The sequence below is a fragment of the Falco naumanni genome, chromosome 13 (genome assembly GCF_017639655.2).
Source record: "Falco naumanni isolate bFalNau1 chromosome 13, bFalNau1.pat, whole genome shotgun sequence".
Classification (NCBI taxonomy): Eukaryota; Metazoa; Chordata; class Aves; order Falconiformes; family Falconidae; genus Falco; species Falco naumanni.
Window position 1 is genome coordinate 12,209,914 of NC_054066.1, and position 14,540 is coordinate 12,224,453.

General features: G+C 41.5%; 1 protein-coding gene across 3 annotated transcripts in view; it reads right to left on the reverse strand.

The window, feature by feature from the left end:
• PID1 (phosphotyrosine interaction domain containing 1) overlaps positions 1-14,540 on the reverse strand; it is a 91,200-nt gene that overhangs the window by 21,541 nt on the left and 55,119 nt on the right. The window lies entirely within an intron of this gene.

Here is a 14,540-nt window from a genome sequence, read left to right on the forward strand (position 1 = left end):
AAAGATTCTGTTCTTGAAGTGTTTGTATACTAATCCCTACAGCAGTTAATGTCACAAGAAGATAGGCCCCAAGGGTACCTATATGCAGTACACAGTCACTCGTGAGATAAATTTACGTAACTTGAAAAGAATCAAAGATTCCTGAAAATATCAAGTCAACAGAACATGCAATTGGCATTTGCAGTAAAAAAAGCCAACAAAACAAAACAAACTTAAGAAAGAATTCTGAAACTGAAATTTCAGTCTTGGTCTGATACAGCCTCCCATCACAGGATGCTGACATTTAAAAGACTGTTTAGAGAAAGTTGGAAGACGACTGTGCGCAGTGCAAATCTGTAGCCGTGCAGATGTCAGTGAAGCTGCAATCACTTACCCCACCCGGGGCTGTGTGATCACCACCACGCACAATGTGAAACGCGGAAGCGACCTGCAGTGATCGCAGAGGGAGAAGACCAACTTCTTCCTCTTTTCAAAACCAGTCATTAAACTTAACAATGCTCTCTGCGGCAGGCATGCTCCAGAGGGAACTGTAATTCTTTCTTAGCTGCAGAGATATCCCATCTTCATTAGGAACTGGAGCTCTATCAAGCGCATTTATTCAGAAATATTGCTAAACTTCCTCTTCCAACAGCTGCCTTCACAGTTATATATGCAAAACAGTAGGCTGGATTTACCCATTAATCTCACAGAAGAGAATTAGATTGATGCCATGTAATTTGAATAGTAATTATATGAGCTAGAAAATGTTCACAGTAATAAAAATGGTTATAAACAATTCTAGATCCACAGAGTATGATGGATGATTTGTTATGACACTGAATAATGTTTTAAATATTGCATTGCTTAAATTCCAGCACACAGGACCCTATTCAAATTCAGGGTAACTTGAATTTGATTCACACTAGAGGTTTGCTTGACCCATAATATCTTAATATAAAAACGTGGATACAGCCAGTTGCCCACAAATGGTTTTGCTAACAAGGTCAATTAAATGTGATGTTTTATTCACATTTTGCTTGATTAAAAACCAGATCTTGGGCAAGCTACTGGGAGGTTTTGGTCCTGTAAGCACAACACAATTTCAAAGTGTCACAATGAATCTTGGAAGCCACATTAAAGCTGGATAAGAAAACTAGCACTGTCCAAACCGCAATAGGTTATACCCTTACACCCAGCAATGGATGCAGCAGCTTGAACATCTGCCTCCAACAACACCACTCTTCATAACAGCACCTATTGGGAAACAAATATTCTAGCAACCCAACCAAATACCATTTTCAATGGATATTTTTAAACTTCAATCCACCTTTGGCAACCAGCTATTTTTTATGATTCCTACTACTATTTTTCTAAAGTAAAAATGATGGAAAGATGTTGGTTTATTTTTGTTGCTGCTTCACAGCTAATCAAATTTGATATTTATATTGTACTGGGATAATGAAATGTCAAGACGGATATTATAAAAACATTTCTGAAGATAGCAATTTAACCTTCAGCAAGTCAATATGATTCAATGGTGTCTACACACTTGCAAATAATTGTATTTTAGATCCTTGCAACCTGATGGAGAAATAGACCCTTCCATCTTAGCCTGCTGGGTCTGGAGTGCCACTCGGTGGCCAAGTATAAACACACTTGTTGTAGAAGACACCTAACACTAGTCAAGAGGTCTTGTAGAGTCTATAGTTTAGAATATACTGGATTTGGAAACAATCATTTTGCAGTTGCTTATATGACAGCCTAACACAATAAGAAACATTTTTACTCCTCATATAAACTCTGACCATGGGACTCTGGTGGCAGTCAACATGCCCTTGGTGAACTGGAGAACCTCCAACTCTAAAAGCCTCTCATCTCTTGTGCAGAAAAAAAAAAAAAAAAAAAAAAAAGTGCAGCTTGAGAACCAGGCTGTAACAGACATGCACCAAGCACAGAGAAAGACCTGTAACCCACCCTCACCAGCAGGTAACTTTGCATCTTGTAGCACTGGGGAGCTTGCATTCACTTAATTATTTCCAACTGAACAATCCGTTTCTTCTCTTAAGCTGATATGTCTGTTTTAAACCGAGAAGGAATCGGAAACTAAGATGGGCCAGGAAAACAGCAGCTTGTAAACCTGGGAGCATCTCATTACGGTACCACTGCTACACTACCATCACAGGAGAACAAATTATTATTTATTTACTTGCAGTACTTCACAACTCCAAGACAGAGGTGAACTTGCATCACTCCGATCTGGCCAGTCTTGAGGGCAAAGCACTCCCTGTACCACCAGAAAACCTCCACTTCCTCTTACTCTGCTGCCTCCCAGACACTGAGATGGCAACAGGGATTTTTGTGTTCCTTCTTGGTTCTTTACAGAAGCAGCAGCCACGCAGGAGCACTCGCATTCAGCACAGGCATCATGCAGCAGCCAGGTGGTGAACGAAAAGATGGAGAAAATTAGTTTAGGCATGACCCACATCTTTGATTCTTCAGACAATAAGAAAAATTTCAAGTAACACTACGAACATTTGAGAACTGCCTTATAATCACCTGAGTTAGTTGCACTGTTCCTTTTCCTCTTGGATAGCACAATATATGGGAATTCTTAACTACAGAAATGAGATTTTATTATATCAATGTCAAACATCCACTATTATTCATATTTTTACTATGAAATTTCCAAATTGCTGGCCAGCCTCCCAGAACATTTTTACCTCTTGTTTTCTCTCAGGGGTAAAGGGCTCATGATAACATCTAACAAATCTAATCAGAGTGCACATTTATGATAAATATTATTATCTGAATAAATCCCAACCAAATCAAATTAGCTGATTATTCAGCCTTCTTCAATAACCCATGCACATTCATTTAAAGAGATGAAAAAATACTAAGTTATTATGACTTGACATCAGACCATGAACAACTGTCAAATACAGCACAAGGCAGGAAAAGACAATAAATTCTTAATTCAACAAGACATTAACTCATCCTGCATCAATCCACACCACTGGGCAAGCCTCCTGCCCTGACATGACTAATACATGGGCATCAGTCTAAAGGAAGAAGAAACTGCCTGTAAAGGCAGAAGTTGCTGCATGGGATACTTGTACCCATGTAGGAAAACCTCAGAGGGTCAGGAGCTACTGGAAGGCATGTTTACACTGCTCATTTCAGCTGAGCCTGGGATACTGGAAATATTTGCAGTGATACAAAATAAAGTCACTACAACTGCGCTTGCTCTGTGGCAGCACAAATGTCTTTCCTTTTAAAAAGAAAAAAAAAAAAAACCACAACACAAAACAAACAAGGTAAAGTCATCAGAAAAAAAAACAAATTATTTTTGTAAGAAATGCGGGAGCTCACTGTTCCTTACGGTTTCATTGCATAAAGGGCCACAAGAGGCAGCTCTGGAATGCAGAAGGCTCTTTATAGCACAATTTTCTTAAACCAGGTTAGAAACAGTGACAGTGTGCTGAAACCACATCATCCTCCCACAGAGGAGGTGCTATCAGAGCCCCGAAAGATGTCAATATTTCAACCACACCAGCTACAAAGCCATCATCTGGTTTTGCCCTCAATGGTATCAAAAGCAGTACATTCCAAAAATCCCTGCGTCCTAATAAAAAATGTGGTCTGACCAGTGAACATCTGTAGGCAGCAGCATCCTGTGTTATTCAGCACTTGAAAATGAAAAAAAAAAAAGGGGGGACATGGTTTGCTGGGAGCAGGTGAGTTATACACCTAAGATATGACATGTTCTACCACCACATTTCAGGGAGCCTGAAGTCCAACCAGTTTTGTGCTTGAGGAGGGCAGTGGTGGGCTATGACGAGCCCACAGAGCCCACTGCTGTGGGGACAGCAAGCTGTGCTGAACTGGTCAAGTGCCTAGCGAGTAGCAGCAAGCTGAATGCACCAGCTCCTTATGCTTTTCATATGATTTCAGCAAAGTGCTTAAGCACAGGAACCTACCACATACTCTTTGTAGAGTAGGAAACAGTTACTTTTGTGAATTATTACAAACAGAAGGCTCTTGAAAGAGCTTACTCTCCAACAGGACTCCTTAAATATTTACATTCTGTGGGCTGATGTGCAGCAAGAAGTGCTTGCTGCTAAGGCTGCTCCAACCATGCTAGATGGAGAGCTTGCCACAGCACATGGCTGTACTGCGTCTGTCACAGCAGGGGCTCAGCTTCAGAAAACAAGCCGCTATGGTCTAGCTTCTGCCTAAACTGCCCCTCAAGGACATTTCCAAATATACCACCTGTATTTTTCCCTCCCAGGACACTGCTCAGCCACCATCTCAAATGTCTCTGAGCAGCTCCAACTGGGGACTGGATGCAACTTTACCCTCTGCATTGCAGCCTTCCCAAATCAGCAGAAATAATTCACTGCAACAGATAGATCTTAAGGGGGTTTTGTCTTTTCTTTTTTTTTTTTTTCTCCTCTAGGAACTGAAGTTGGCTGTCAAATGAAGCTGCTAACACAGCCCTTCCTCCCCTCCCAAATGCAATTACTATCTTGGTAAGCAAGAAACTGAAAATGGAGAAGGAATGAAACAGGAACATTTGAGTCACTTCTGTGACAGGACTGAAGCTTTTACTAATAGTGAAAGTGCAAAATGCACATTCACCAGCTTGGGTTTTAGCTTTCCATTTGGAGAGAGCAGCAAACATTTACCAAAAGCAAAAAAAATCTTGAAAATTCACAATAGGTGGTTCCTGTTCTGAGACAGCTCTAGTTTATCATTTTTTTTTTCTTTATTGCTATTTAATGACTCATATCATGCGACTCTTTCCCCATTCCTAATGTCTGCTGCTGAAGTCTCCTCTAGAGAGATAGTATAAGATGCCTGAGGGAAAGTCAGAGGGAAAGATAACTACAAAAAATCACGGTCTGCACTGAAACAGATAAAACTTCCATTGCTGTGATTAGCTCATACGGTACAATATATGGGGAGATGGCCAGATTTCTTTACATGGGATGATAGTGTGAATCTTTCCATCAGATATATATGCAGACACATATGAAATAACTTCTTTGAAATCAGCTGAATTACTTTGGATTCACAGCCAGAAATCTAAGGTCTGAAATGAGCTTGCTCTGTGACTTGGCAGCTGGAAAATCCAACTGATTGTCAGAGAGAAGGTGCATCTTCTTTTGGTATAAAGCCAAGAACTGTAGGCAGAAAAAATCAAAACCAGATGTTATCGTAGCATAAAGACCCATTAGTTATTAAATAATTTAATGCACGATAACCTGTTAAACTAAAGCTGTAACTGTCACAAATGGTCCTACCCCTGTTTCATCATTACAGGTTATTTGATTCACTTTGGCTAAATATGAGCCATAAGGTAATTACTGCACAAGGTTGCCACTAAGCCCAGCTCTTCCCTTCTATACATTCCCTAAAGAACACACTGCAGTCCTAAACATTTTGGTATGGGCTGTTTTATATCATAGCAACTAATACAGTTGCCTCCTGCTCTCAAAACTTTAAGTAATAAATCTGTTTCCACAGATGTGCATTATCTCACTGCTGGCCAACATCCCTGACAGCACAGGTAAGTGAAGATGTTTTATACAGTACATAAAATGGGAAATCAGAGATCTATCCTGTGGAAATCAATACAAGCCACATGATTTCATAACTAGGCTTACAGAGATTCCTCAGGGATTTCCCTGGAGAGTTATGGCTAAGAATTTAAAAACTGAGGATAGTGTAAAACCAACACTAGGGCATTTTCCAAGTGGGCAGATAACTTAATTCGAACCATAACATTGCTTTGACTCAGTAAAACATACATTACAACTAAATAACAATGGAAATAAGCCTGGCTCATGGTCTTTGACCAGCTCTACACAGCTTTTGACACCCAGTCAAGAAAACTGCTATGAGCACATCACATCCTCCCCTCCTGCCCACCAGCACCCACCCTGCAGCCCTGCACCTGGGTACCTCACTGCACTGCCCTTCAATGCATGCTCTGCAGCACAGCATCCCTCCTGCACTGGCTGGATATCCACAAATCCGGCTGCAAGGTACTCACTGGTAGATGACAGTACAGTCGTATCCTCTGTGCTCTCCCTGCCTTGTGCAACAGGGCAGAGGGGGATTTCCCCAGGTGGCAACCTACAGAAAAACTGGAAGGACAACTGCGTACCAGCAACTGCATGCTGAAAGCAGCTCCGCAGAAAGTGGTAGAGAATATTTTATATGTTTTCTATCTTCCTCGTGAGACTGCAGAAGTTGAACCAAAAAAATCTCTGGCTCCCACTGAGAGTAACCAACTGCTCAATAGATAATGCCTTTAGAAGGAACTGCATAGAAATAGGAATATCTTCTGCCACGGTCTGTGGCTGAGGCAGCAGACTGCCAGCCCGTTCGTTTGCGGGCTTGATGAACTGCTATAGGAAATGCACTGCAGAGGTGAGCCCCAGGCTTCCCCCCTCTTCTCCAGGGCAGTGTGAAGCGGTGGGGTGCTGGGACAAATCAGCTTGCAAGGACCACAGCCAGACCACATGCACTGGATTCCGGATGCTCCATTCACACCTGCTCCCCATGCAATACTGAAGGCAGATTTGGCATAGAAATCTGCTGGGATTAAGATTCTCCCTACACTCTCCTACTGGACATTTTAAAAACTGGTTTGGTTTGACTGTAGTTTGACTACTTCCCTGCTGCCTGCTGTGACTCCCTTTCCACAGCATTGACTGCACAGAAGTAGGCATAGACAGAGAAGAAAGTGTGTCCAGTCCCCAAGTAGCAGCTGATGCTGCTTGGCCCAAACAGCCGGCTGAAGCTCTACACCCCCTTGATGCTCTGCCCTTGCCATGCAAAGCCTCCAACAGTATAATTAAAGGATTCCTCAGCTAAGCAGGAAAGCAATTTATCCTTGCAATTATCAGAATGCCTCACCGGTCTTTCAGGCGCCCTTCAAGCAGTACTGGATTTGCTCTGACAGAAAGAGTAATTGATTCCACTCGGGTAAAGGTGGAAAATTCAGAGACATGTTAGACTGCAGTTAACACAGCAGAGATGGGGTGCCCTCAGGAACACCCTCAGTCCTCCCTGGCTCCAGGGACAAAACCATCAATGCTTTGCTGTTAAGCTGCTGGAGATGAGCTCCTTGAAGTGTATGTCTTTCATCAGGGATGCCTATTTGATAACCATCAGTCCCTAACGTAAATAACAGATTTCCATTTCAATTGATAAGCGTAATTTAGTGTGCATCAAAAGGACCTCTATTGGTAGAAGGGATTAGAAAACCAGGAGTTGACTCAAGAATGCTTTGAAGCTTCTCCCTGATGAATTTCTTCTCCCAAATCTCCATCACTTGCTCATTTCAATCTCTATAAACAACATTATTTTATCCACCAAAGTTTGCAAATTCAGGTAACTTTGGTAGCACAGCTCCTTAGATGGGGAACCCAGGCCCATGGTTAAATAATGTTTTGCCAATTTTGTAATGTCATTAAGAACCAAGGAAAACATTTGTGTTTGCCATGACTTTGATGTGAAATCTATTTAAATTAGGAAGTTTAGGTTGAGCTTGGAGCAAAATTAAAAACCCCACATGGGACACAACCACATAGGAAAGCAAACTCAATGAGCTTTGCAGAAATCATTACAGCGATCCAAGCAAAAAAAAATATTGTTAACTTTCTGTAAGAATGGCTAAATTACAAAGACAACAGTGAAACATTATAGTCAAAACACGTAATCATAAAAGAATTTAGGATTTTTCCTTGAGGCCGCTGCAGCCCAGGCCCCTAGTGGGTCTGTGCACAGAATTTCTATTGTCTTCAGCAGACTTTTGTATGGAAGAATCACTAACTAAAGGACGATCCTAATAAGGCCAATCCTTTAATCCAAACCAATTCATTACTTTATGTACTGGTATGAAGTACAAGGACATTTTCATAACAAATTTGACACCAAATTAATGGGGGGGGGGGGGGGGAGGAGGAGGGAGACCAAACAAACCCACAGTAAACTTGCTAATAGAAAATGGAAAGGGTTCCATAAAAGTGTTTTCATGCTACTGAAACAAGTTTAAAACGTTTATACATATACACAAATACACTTTTTTTTTTTCAAAAAGTCTTCAAAACAAAGCATTACAACAAATTTTCTCAACCATGAGAATCAGAAAGGGTACCTAAAATTGTTATCAAAAGACAAACTAAGTTTTTTAGAAATACAAAACAATAAGTAAATATTTGTTTAGGAAAAAAAATACTTCAAAACTTCTTCCCAAATGCAGCTCATCTGCTAAATATTCATATTTCTACTTTTCTTTTTCCTGAATCTGTTAGAAAGACAGCCTACCTCCTTTTCTAACCCAGTAAGCAAGAAAGCCATCTGGCCATATGTGGCAATACCTACTCTGATAACAGAAACCATATTCCTCTTCATTTTGAAACGCAACATTAAAAAAATAAACTGCCATACCCTTACGGTGCACTGCAGGACACCTCCAGTTGTCTCTACTTGTCACCTCTGCAAGGGTGACCCAAAGAACAGATCTTTCTGCCCCACCACTACAAAGATACTGGGAAGATGTGTTCATCTTAGCCCACACAGAGTGAACAGATTTGTGGCATTATAGTTATGGTAGCTTTGAATCTCTGGATGGGTTTTGATATTTTCTGAGACTAAGAGAATGTTAGAATTAAATATGAATTATTCTCAGTATTTTGTTTAGGAATTGCTCCATAAATAAGGCAAAATTACAGTCAAACCAACTAAGGTTTATTCATTTGGACAGCCCAATAGCATCACCCCAGTGCTTTGGGATAAAGCAATTCCACCATTGTGATCCACGGCCACGCTTAAGCCACAACCTGGGGAAATGAAACAAGAAAGGAAAAAGAAAGAAAAGAAAGGGGGGGAAAAAAAAAAAAAAAAGACTTCTAAATGTGGTTGCAATTGGTTACCATGATCCAAAACTGCATGCCAAAGAACACAGAGAACTGACAGCTCATGTTCACAACCTGCATTTCCAGCAGCCAGAACATGTTGAAATAGAAATAATACAGGGCACCCTAAAAGAAGCTATTTTGCAGGTTTGCATTAGCATACATTCATGCAGCCTGCAAACACCACCTCTCCTGGGTATATGATGGCCATGTGTCTTGCAAAGCAAAAATCCTCAGCAAGAGAAAATGGAAGAAAAGGTCCAAGAATAGGCATGGATGCTCTCTCCATCGGTAGCTCTCACCATGTCCAGAGCGTCACAGGCATACTCCTATCCTTAGATATACAAAGGAGTAACATGGAGAGAGTAAGCACATACGCAACACAGACCCAGATGTAAAAATAGTTAGTCGAAATCATAATTCTTCTAAAAATACCACTATAAAAATAAATCTGTTTTATTTTGAGCATTATTAAAACATAATGTAGTGCAAGATAAAGCAAATTAGAAGGAAATCATGGAAAGTTCAGAATCTAGAAATAGCATTGTAATTCCATGCCGGATTTTGATTCAGTTACTGCCCTGGAACAACTCCAGGTTTACACCAGCCTGTCAGACTACAATTTGCCAGCATATATGTGAAATCTTCCTCTGAGTCAGTGCAAAGAAACTCTACAAAAAGCCTGAAGAACTCCAAGAATCTCTGTACAACAAGAGACGCACAAAGGGGAGTCCAAGAATGCTAAGCAAAAATATTTTGCTTTGTCCAAGTATGCACATGTGGAAAAAGTGCCTCTGAAACAACTGCAGTTTGCAAAACATCAGCACAGAAGTGCTGAAATTACCTCTCCACCCGAAAGCGAAGTGTTTGCAGCTGCTGCCATACCCTGTTCTGGTCAGTTGGAAACCTGCGTGCTGCACTCCCTCCTCCTCTCCTAAACTTGGAGAGGAGGAAGAAGATAGAGCCATGACCTTTCTGTTTGCTTTTGCCTTTTCAGAGCGCAGTACACCAACTACAGTCTTTCTAAAAAAACAGAGCTGCATGTCAAAAACGCAAACCTCCTATTCTTGACAAACAATTGCTTCCAGTCCATGGCATGGAAGACTGCCTCCTACTTATTAAAGCAGCTCCATAAAGAAAGCTGTATTTTAATCAGCATTTTCTGCCCAGACAATATTTCTCACTGAGCACTGTTTTCCCCTAGGAAACTGTCCTGCAAGAGCTACCAAAAATTAAGTGTTTTAAAACCAGAGGTTTTCAGGACCATGAGATATGATCTCAAAAACCTCCTGCTTCTGGCTCCACAGTCTGTTTGGGTGCCAGCCTTAGCAACAGCAGGGTTCGGCAAAGGGCAGGGACAGACATGGAGACAAACAGCTCAGCCCTCCTAGCTGGCGTGTGCTGGGAAGAAATACCTCAAAGTTCTCAGCAAAGCCCACAGCAGCGTCAGCCCTCAGCCATGGACTGAAGACTGGCAGCCCCAGCCTCTCTGTGCTGTGTCACTGCAGGACGGTCTCACCCCCTGGTATCACAGGCCTGTGATTCTGCAGTAAACGAATGATGCCTCATACAAATTTGGAAGACTGTGATCTTTCTCTTGCTTGCTGGTTTGCATGTCCAGAAACAGTTAAGGGTACTTTTCACACCTCTGCTCTCAATCTGAAAGCAACACAGTGGAGAAGGGACAAGCTCCAAAGCAGAGGGGCTAGCAGCCATTATAACCGAACAAGCAGTCTGTAAGAGTACAGGGGCCAACCGAAGCTCAGCAGGCATGTCAGACATAAAGCACATATTCTGCTCAGCTCCAGCCCCTTCATGCCGTACCCCAACCCATGCCCATGAAAGTCGACAGGAAAAACATGACAGTGTGGGTGCCCTTGCTGACCATGCCTCGTTATTTTGTTCATGACAGCTATCTATAATTCAACACGTGCAGATGACAGCAAATCAGGAAACACAGCACAAGAGAAAAGTAAAGGATATTTCCTCAATTAAGACAGATGTGTGTAATAACAGCACTAACAAGAGGAGACTGTATATAAGCACTCCCGGTTAACAGACTTCTCTGTGAACTCCTTCCTGCCCCTGTTCGTATTTCTGTGAGACAGGAATACAAAATTATTCTGAAGGAAACAGTCGCCCCAAAATGATGATGGCTGATTAGTCATCACATAGCTGCACAACCCTTCCCCTCCAAGCGGACACTCAAAAGCTTCTCTCCTCCTGTTTTGCGTTGTGTCTAAAGCACATGCACAACAGGTTCATACTTAGGTAGAAAGAATTGCTTTTTTGGCAGTCTCTTAACTTGCTTCTATAACATCCTACATGTTTTACAGTTTCCCTTGTTCTTTCATCCTTCAGATCATCGTCAGCTTGGCTCTTTGCTGTGCTGCTTCAGCTAAAGGAGGGGAAGAGAGTGGAGGAGGAGGAGGAGGGTCTGGTTTTGGCTCCAGTTCACCTTCCCAGAGCAAAGAGCCTGAGAACAGTTTGAGTCCTGGTGCAGTATGTGCTGTGGAGTTGAGGCCACAGGAGTCCCAGGAAAACAAGCTCTTCCCAGATCAGCTTGGCAACTCAGCAGCAACATGCATCATTAAAATCCCCACATCTTTCTACTTAATCAGTAGAGATGTATCTACCTGTACGACCCTCATCTGGGGTCTCACGTTGAGAAGCGTATTATTGTCTGAATGGCTGGGAGCAAAAAGGCATTTTCATGTGGTTTACTTACCTTAAAACTCCTGTAATTATTGCTGCCACAACCTACTCAAAAAATATGCAGCACTGACTGCAAGGGAGAATTAGTAACACAGTGATATCCCTGGTTCACGAGTCCTACAGAGACACCCATCACTGAAGTCTACAGCCCACATCCATGAAGGATCTTCTTCCCTTGCCTAATTTCCAGAGTTCTTGAAACTGCGTTACTGAACTCGTACACTGGACAAAGAGCTATGCTCGCATGTGCAGAGTAAAACCTTATTAAATCATTAGTCACACAGAGCCTTAGGACAGGGCAGAACAACATAACTAAGTTATCCGTAGCTGTTTCGTAAGTGGACACTGACTGTGATCCAATGATGCTTTGGGTCAATGCTGGATGGCCGATTTCTTCTGTGCACCCCACAAGGGCCACCCTCATGTCAAATGCAGCCCCACAGCAGCACATGAGAACAGTCCCACCATGTCCCACCCAAGGGGCTGCGACTGTCCCCCCTCCACCTGCCCACGTTCAGCTGGGCCAGGTGTGACAGTGACTGGGGCTGAAGCCACAAGGACTGTTAAATGTACTTGTTACTCGTGGCCAGTGTATCTTTACTTCTGTCATCTGTATGGAATTATTGCCCCTTTCAAACTGAAACTTAGTACGTTTTATTTCAAGATGACTTTACAAGTCCTTCTATGTGATACTCATTTCAACAGCACTCTAATATTGCACAACAGTCATATGATCCAGTGTGTGTGTTTTATGAGACAGACATGACACATGAAAATTAAAACCAGGTTCCTTGTCTGGAATACAGAAAGGAACTGCAGGGGAAAAAAAGAAAAAAACAATGAGAGCGCGTGCCCAGAGATCAGGGTGGAGGGAAAAGGGGAGGAAAAAACAGGATGAGACATCAGAGTCATTTCATTCTGCCCAGAGTGAAAACAGCTTTCATCAGTATGAAAGACAATTAATTTGCATAAATTTACTGCAGAATACAATTGAACTGTGCTCCTGCATTTCAGGACTAGCACTGTAAATCAGGATTGCTATGCCTATGGCCCAGTCATTTATCAATAATTTACAATATTCCCTTCTACAAGCAAACTTTAAAATTGCCCTTGTACTGCAAATGACATTTTCTGTAGATACTACATCCAAAGAGAAATACAGAGAATCTGGTTTTAAACGCATAGGATTTGATGTTTGTTTTGTAACCCAAGATCTAAGCACCTAGTAAGAACCTGGAAGTATTTCCTGTGGTTGGCAGTATCCTTCTAAACGTTCTGCGTAACATGGCGGGTTCAGAGGTATTTCAAGTATCGCAGCCCTGATCTGAATGCGCCACTCATTCAGACTCACCCTTCAGACTGCACGACTGAACCATTAATAAGACTGCCAGCAGGTACAGTCATTTTGATCTGTTTAACTTTGAATGTATTTGTATTGCCATGTATGCATCATATATTACACTCGGAACAGCACAGGCAGAGCAGGACACCTCCACCTGAGGAACAGTGTGTAGCAGATGTTGTCTATAAGCTTTTGCAGAGGTCACAGCTGGAAAAATCCCTTTCACTTTGTCTGGCCTGATGTTACTGGCTGAGACAAAGAGGCTCCCTCTTCCAACCAAGTGTACTTCCTTGGTTAGAGAGTTATAAAATTGGGTCATTTTACAAGTTAGGTAACACCGCAGGTGTTATATTTACAGTTACATGAGCACAAACAGAAAGACCTGAGGTAATCAAATCTCATGCTTGAAGGATCCATAACATGATCACCAGCTGAGATCAGGCACAAACAACTTCATCCCACACCCTTTTAGGCAATAACAATTGACCAGGTGCAGGCACTGTCTTCTTGTTTACTTCTCCATCTCTCCTTCTTCAAGGCATCCACTGCTGGAGGTCAAATACAGAACAAGATGACAATCCAGGTCTATTTGTTTTACCCTATATAAGTAAGGTGTGGATGAGACAAATATTTCAGCACATGCAGACAGTGGGGAGGCACGCCTGGACTAGCCAAAATGCTTGTACTTCTCCATACATCTCAAACACATACCACAGGATGACATGAAACTAAAAGCATTCCTCCAAATGTGAATGATCCTTCACTTTCACTGCCTCTCTCCCTGGTAATACCACTAGAGATAGTAACATTCTTCAGGTAAATATATGTTGTGTTGTATGGAGATAGACTGTTTCTCAAATGAGTTCACCTCTGTGGGTTTTTTGGAACATACAATTTTAAATTAATACCACCACATCCATATGCATTTTATGACGGCCTGCCTTTAAAAAATATTTTTAAACATAGATGTTGATTTTATGGGGAACTGAATGCCAAGAAGCAAGTAAGTATAAAAACATATAACAAAAGAACAAAAACATTTCTTTAGAGTGAGAAAAGCAATTGGACACAAACTCCTAAGACATTTTTAGAACTTCTGTTCTACAGACTACTTAGGACATGCAATACCCAGAACACCAACAGGCTGTGTCCGCATATGCAGTCACTCCAACCATGGTTGCAAGTTTCCATTAGTAAACAACTAATATGGTGCCTGTTGGGCTACTTTGCATATACAAATATCAAAAAATAAACAAGTATCACACGAAATAGCTGATCACTGTGAATTTTCAAATTGTCTTTATCTGCTTTGCAGCTTCTTTTGTTAATAGCTTTAATGAGCAATTTATCTTTCTTTCTTCTAATACTTATGTATTGACAAAATGCCAAGGTCAGCATCTGCTTGTCAAAGGTATGCTATTTAATGGATAGAAAAGGAAAAAATAAGCAGGAGTCATAAAATGCAATAGTACCCTTCAGCCAAATCTAACTACCAGTATCAGAGGAAGATTCATCCTGAACTTCAAACAGGACTAAAAATTGTATCTAAAACTACAATTTAAAAAGCAGCTTCCAGA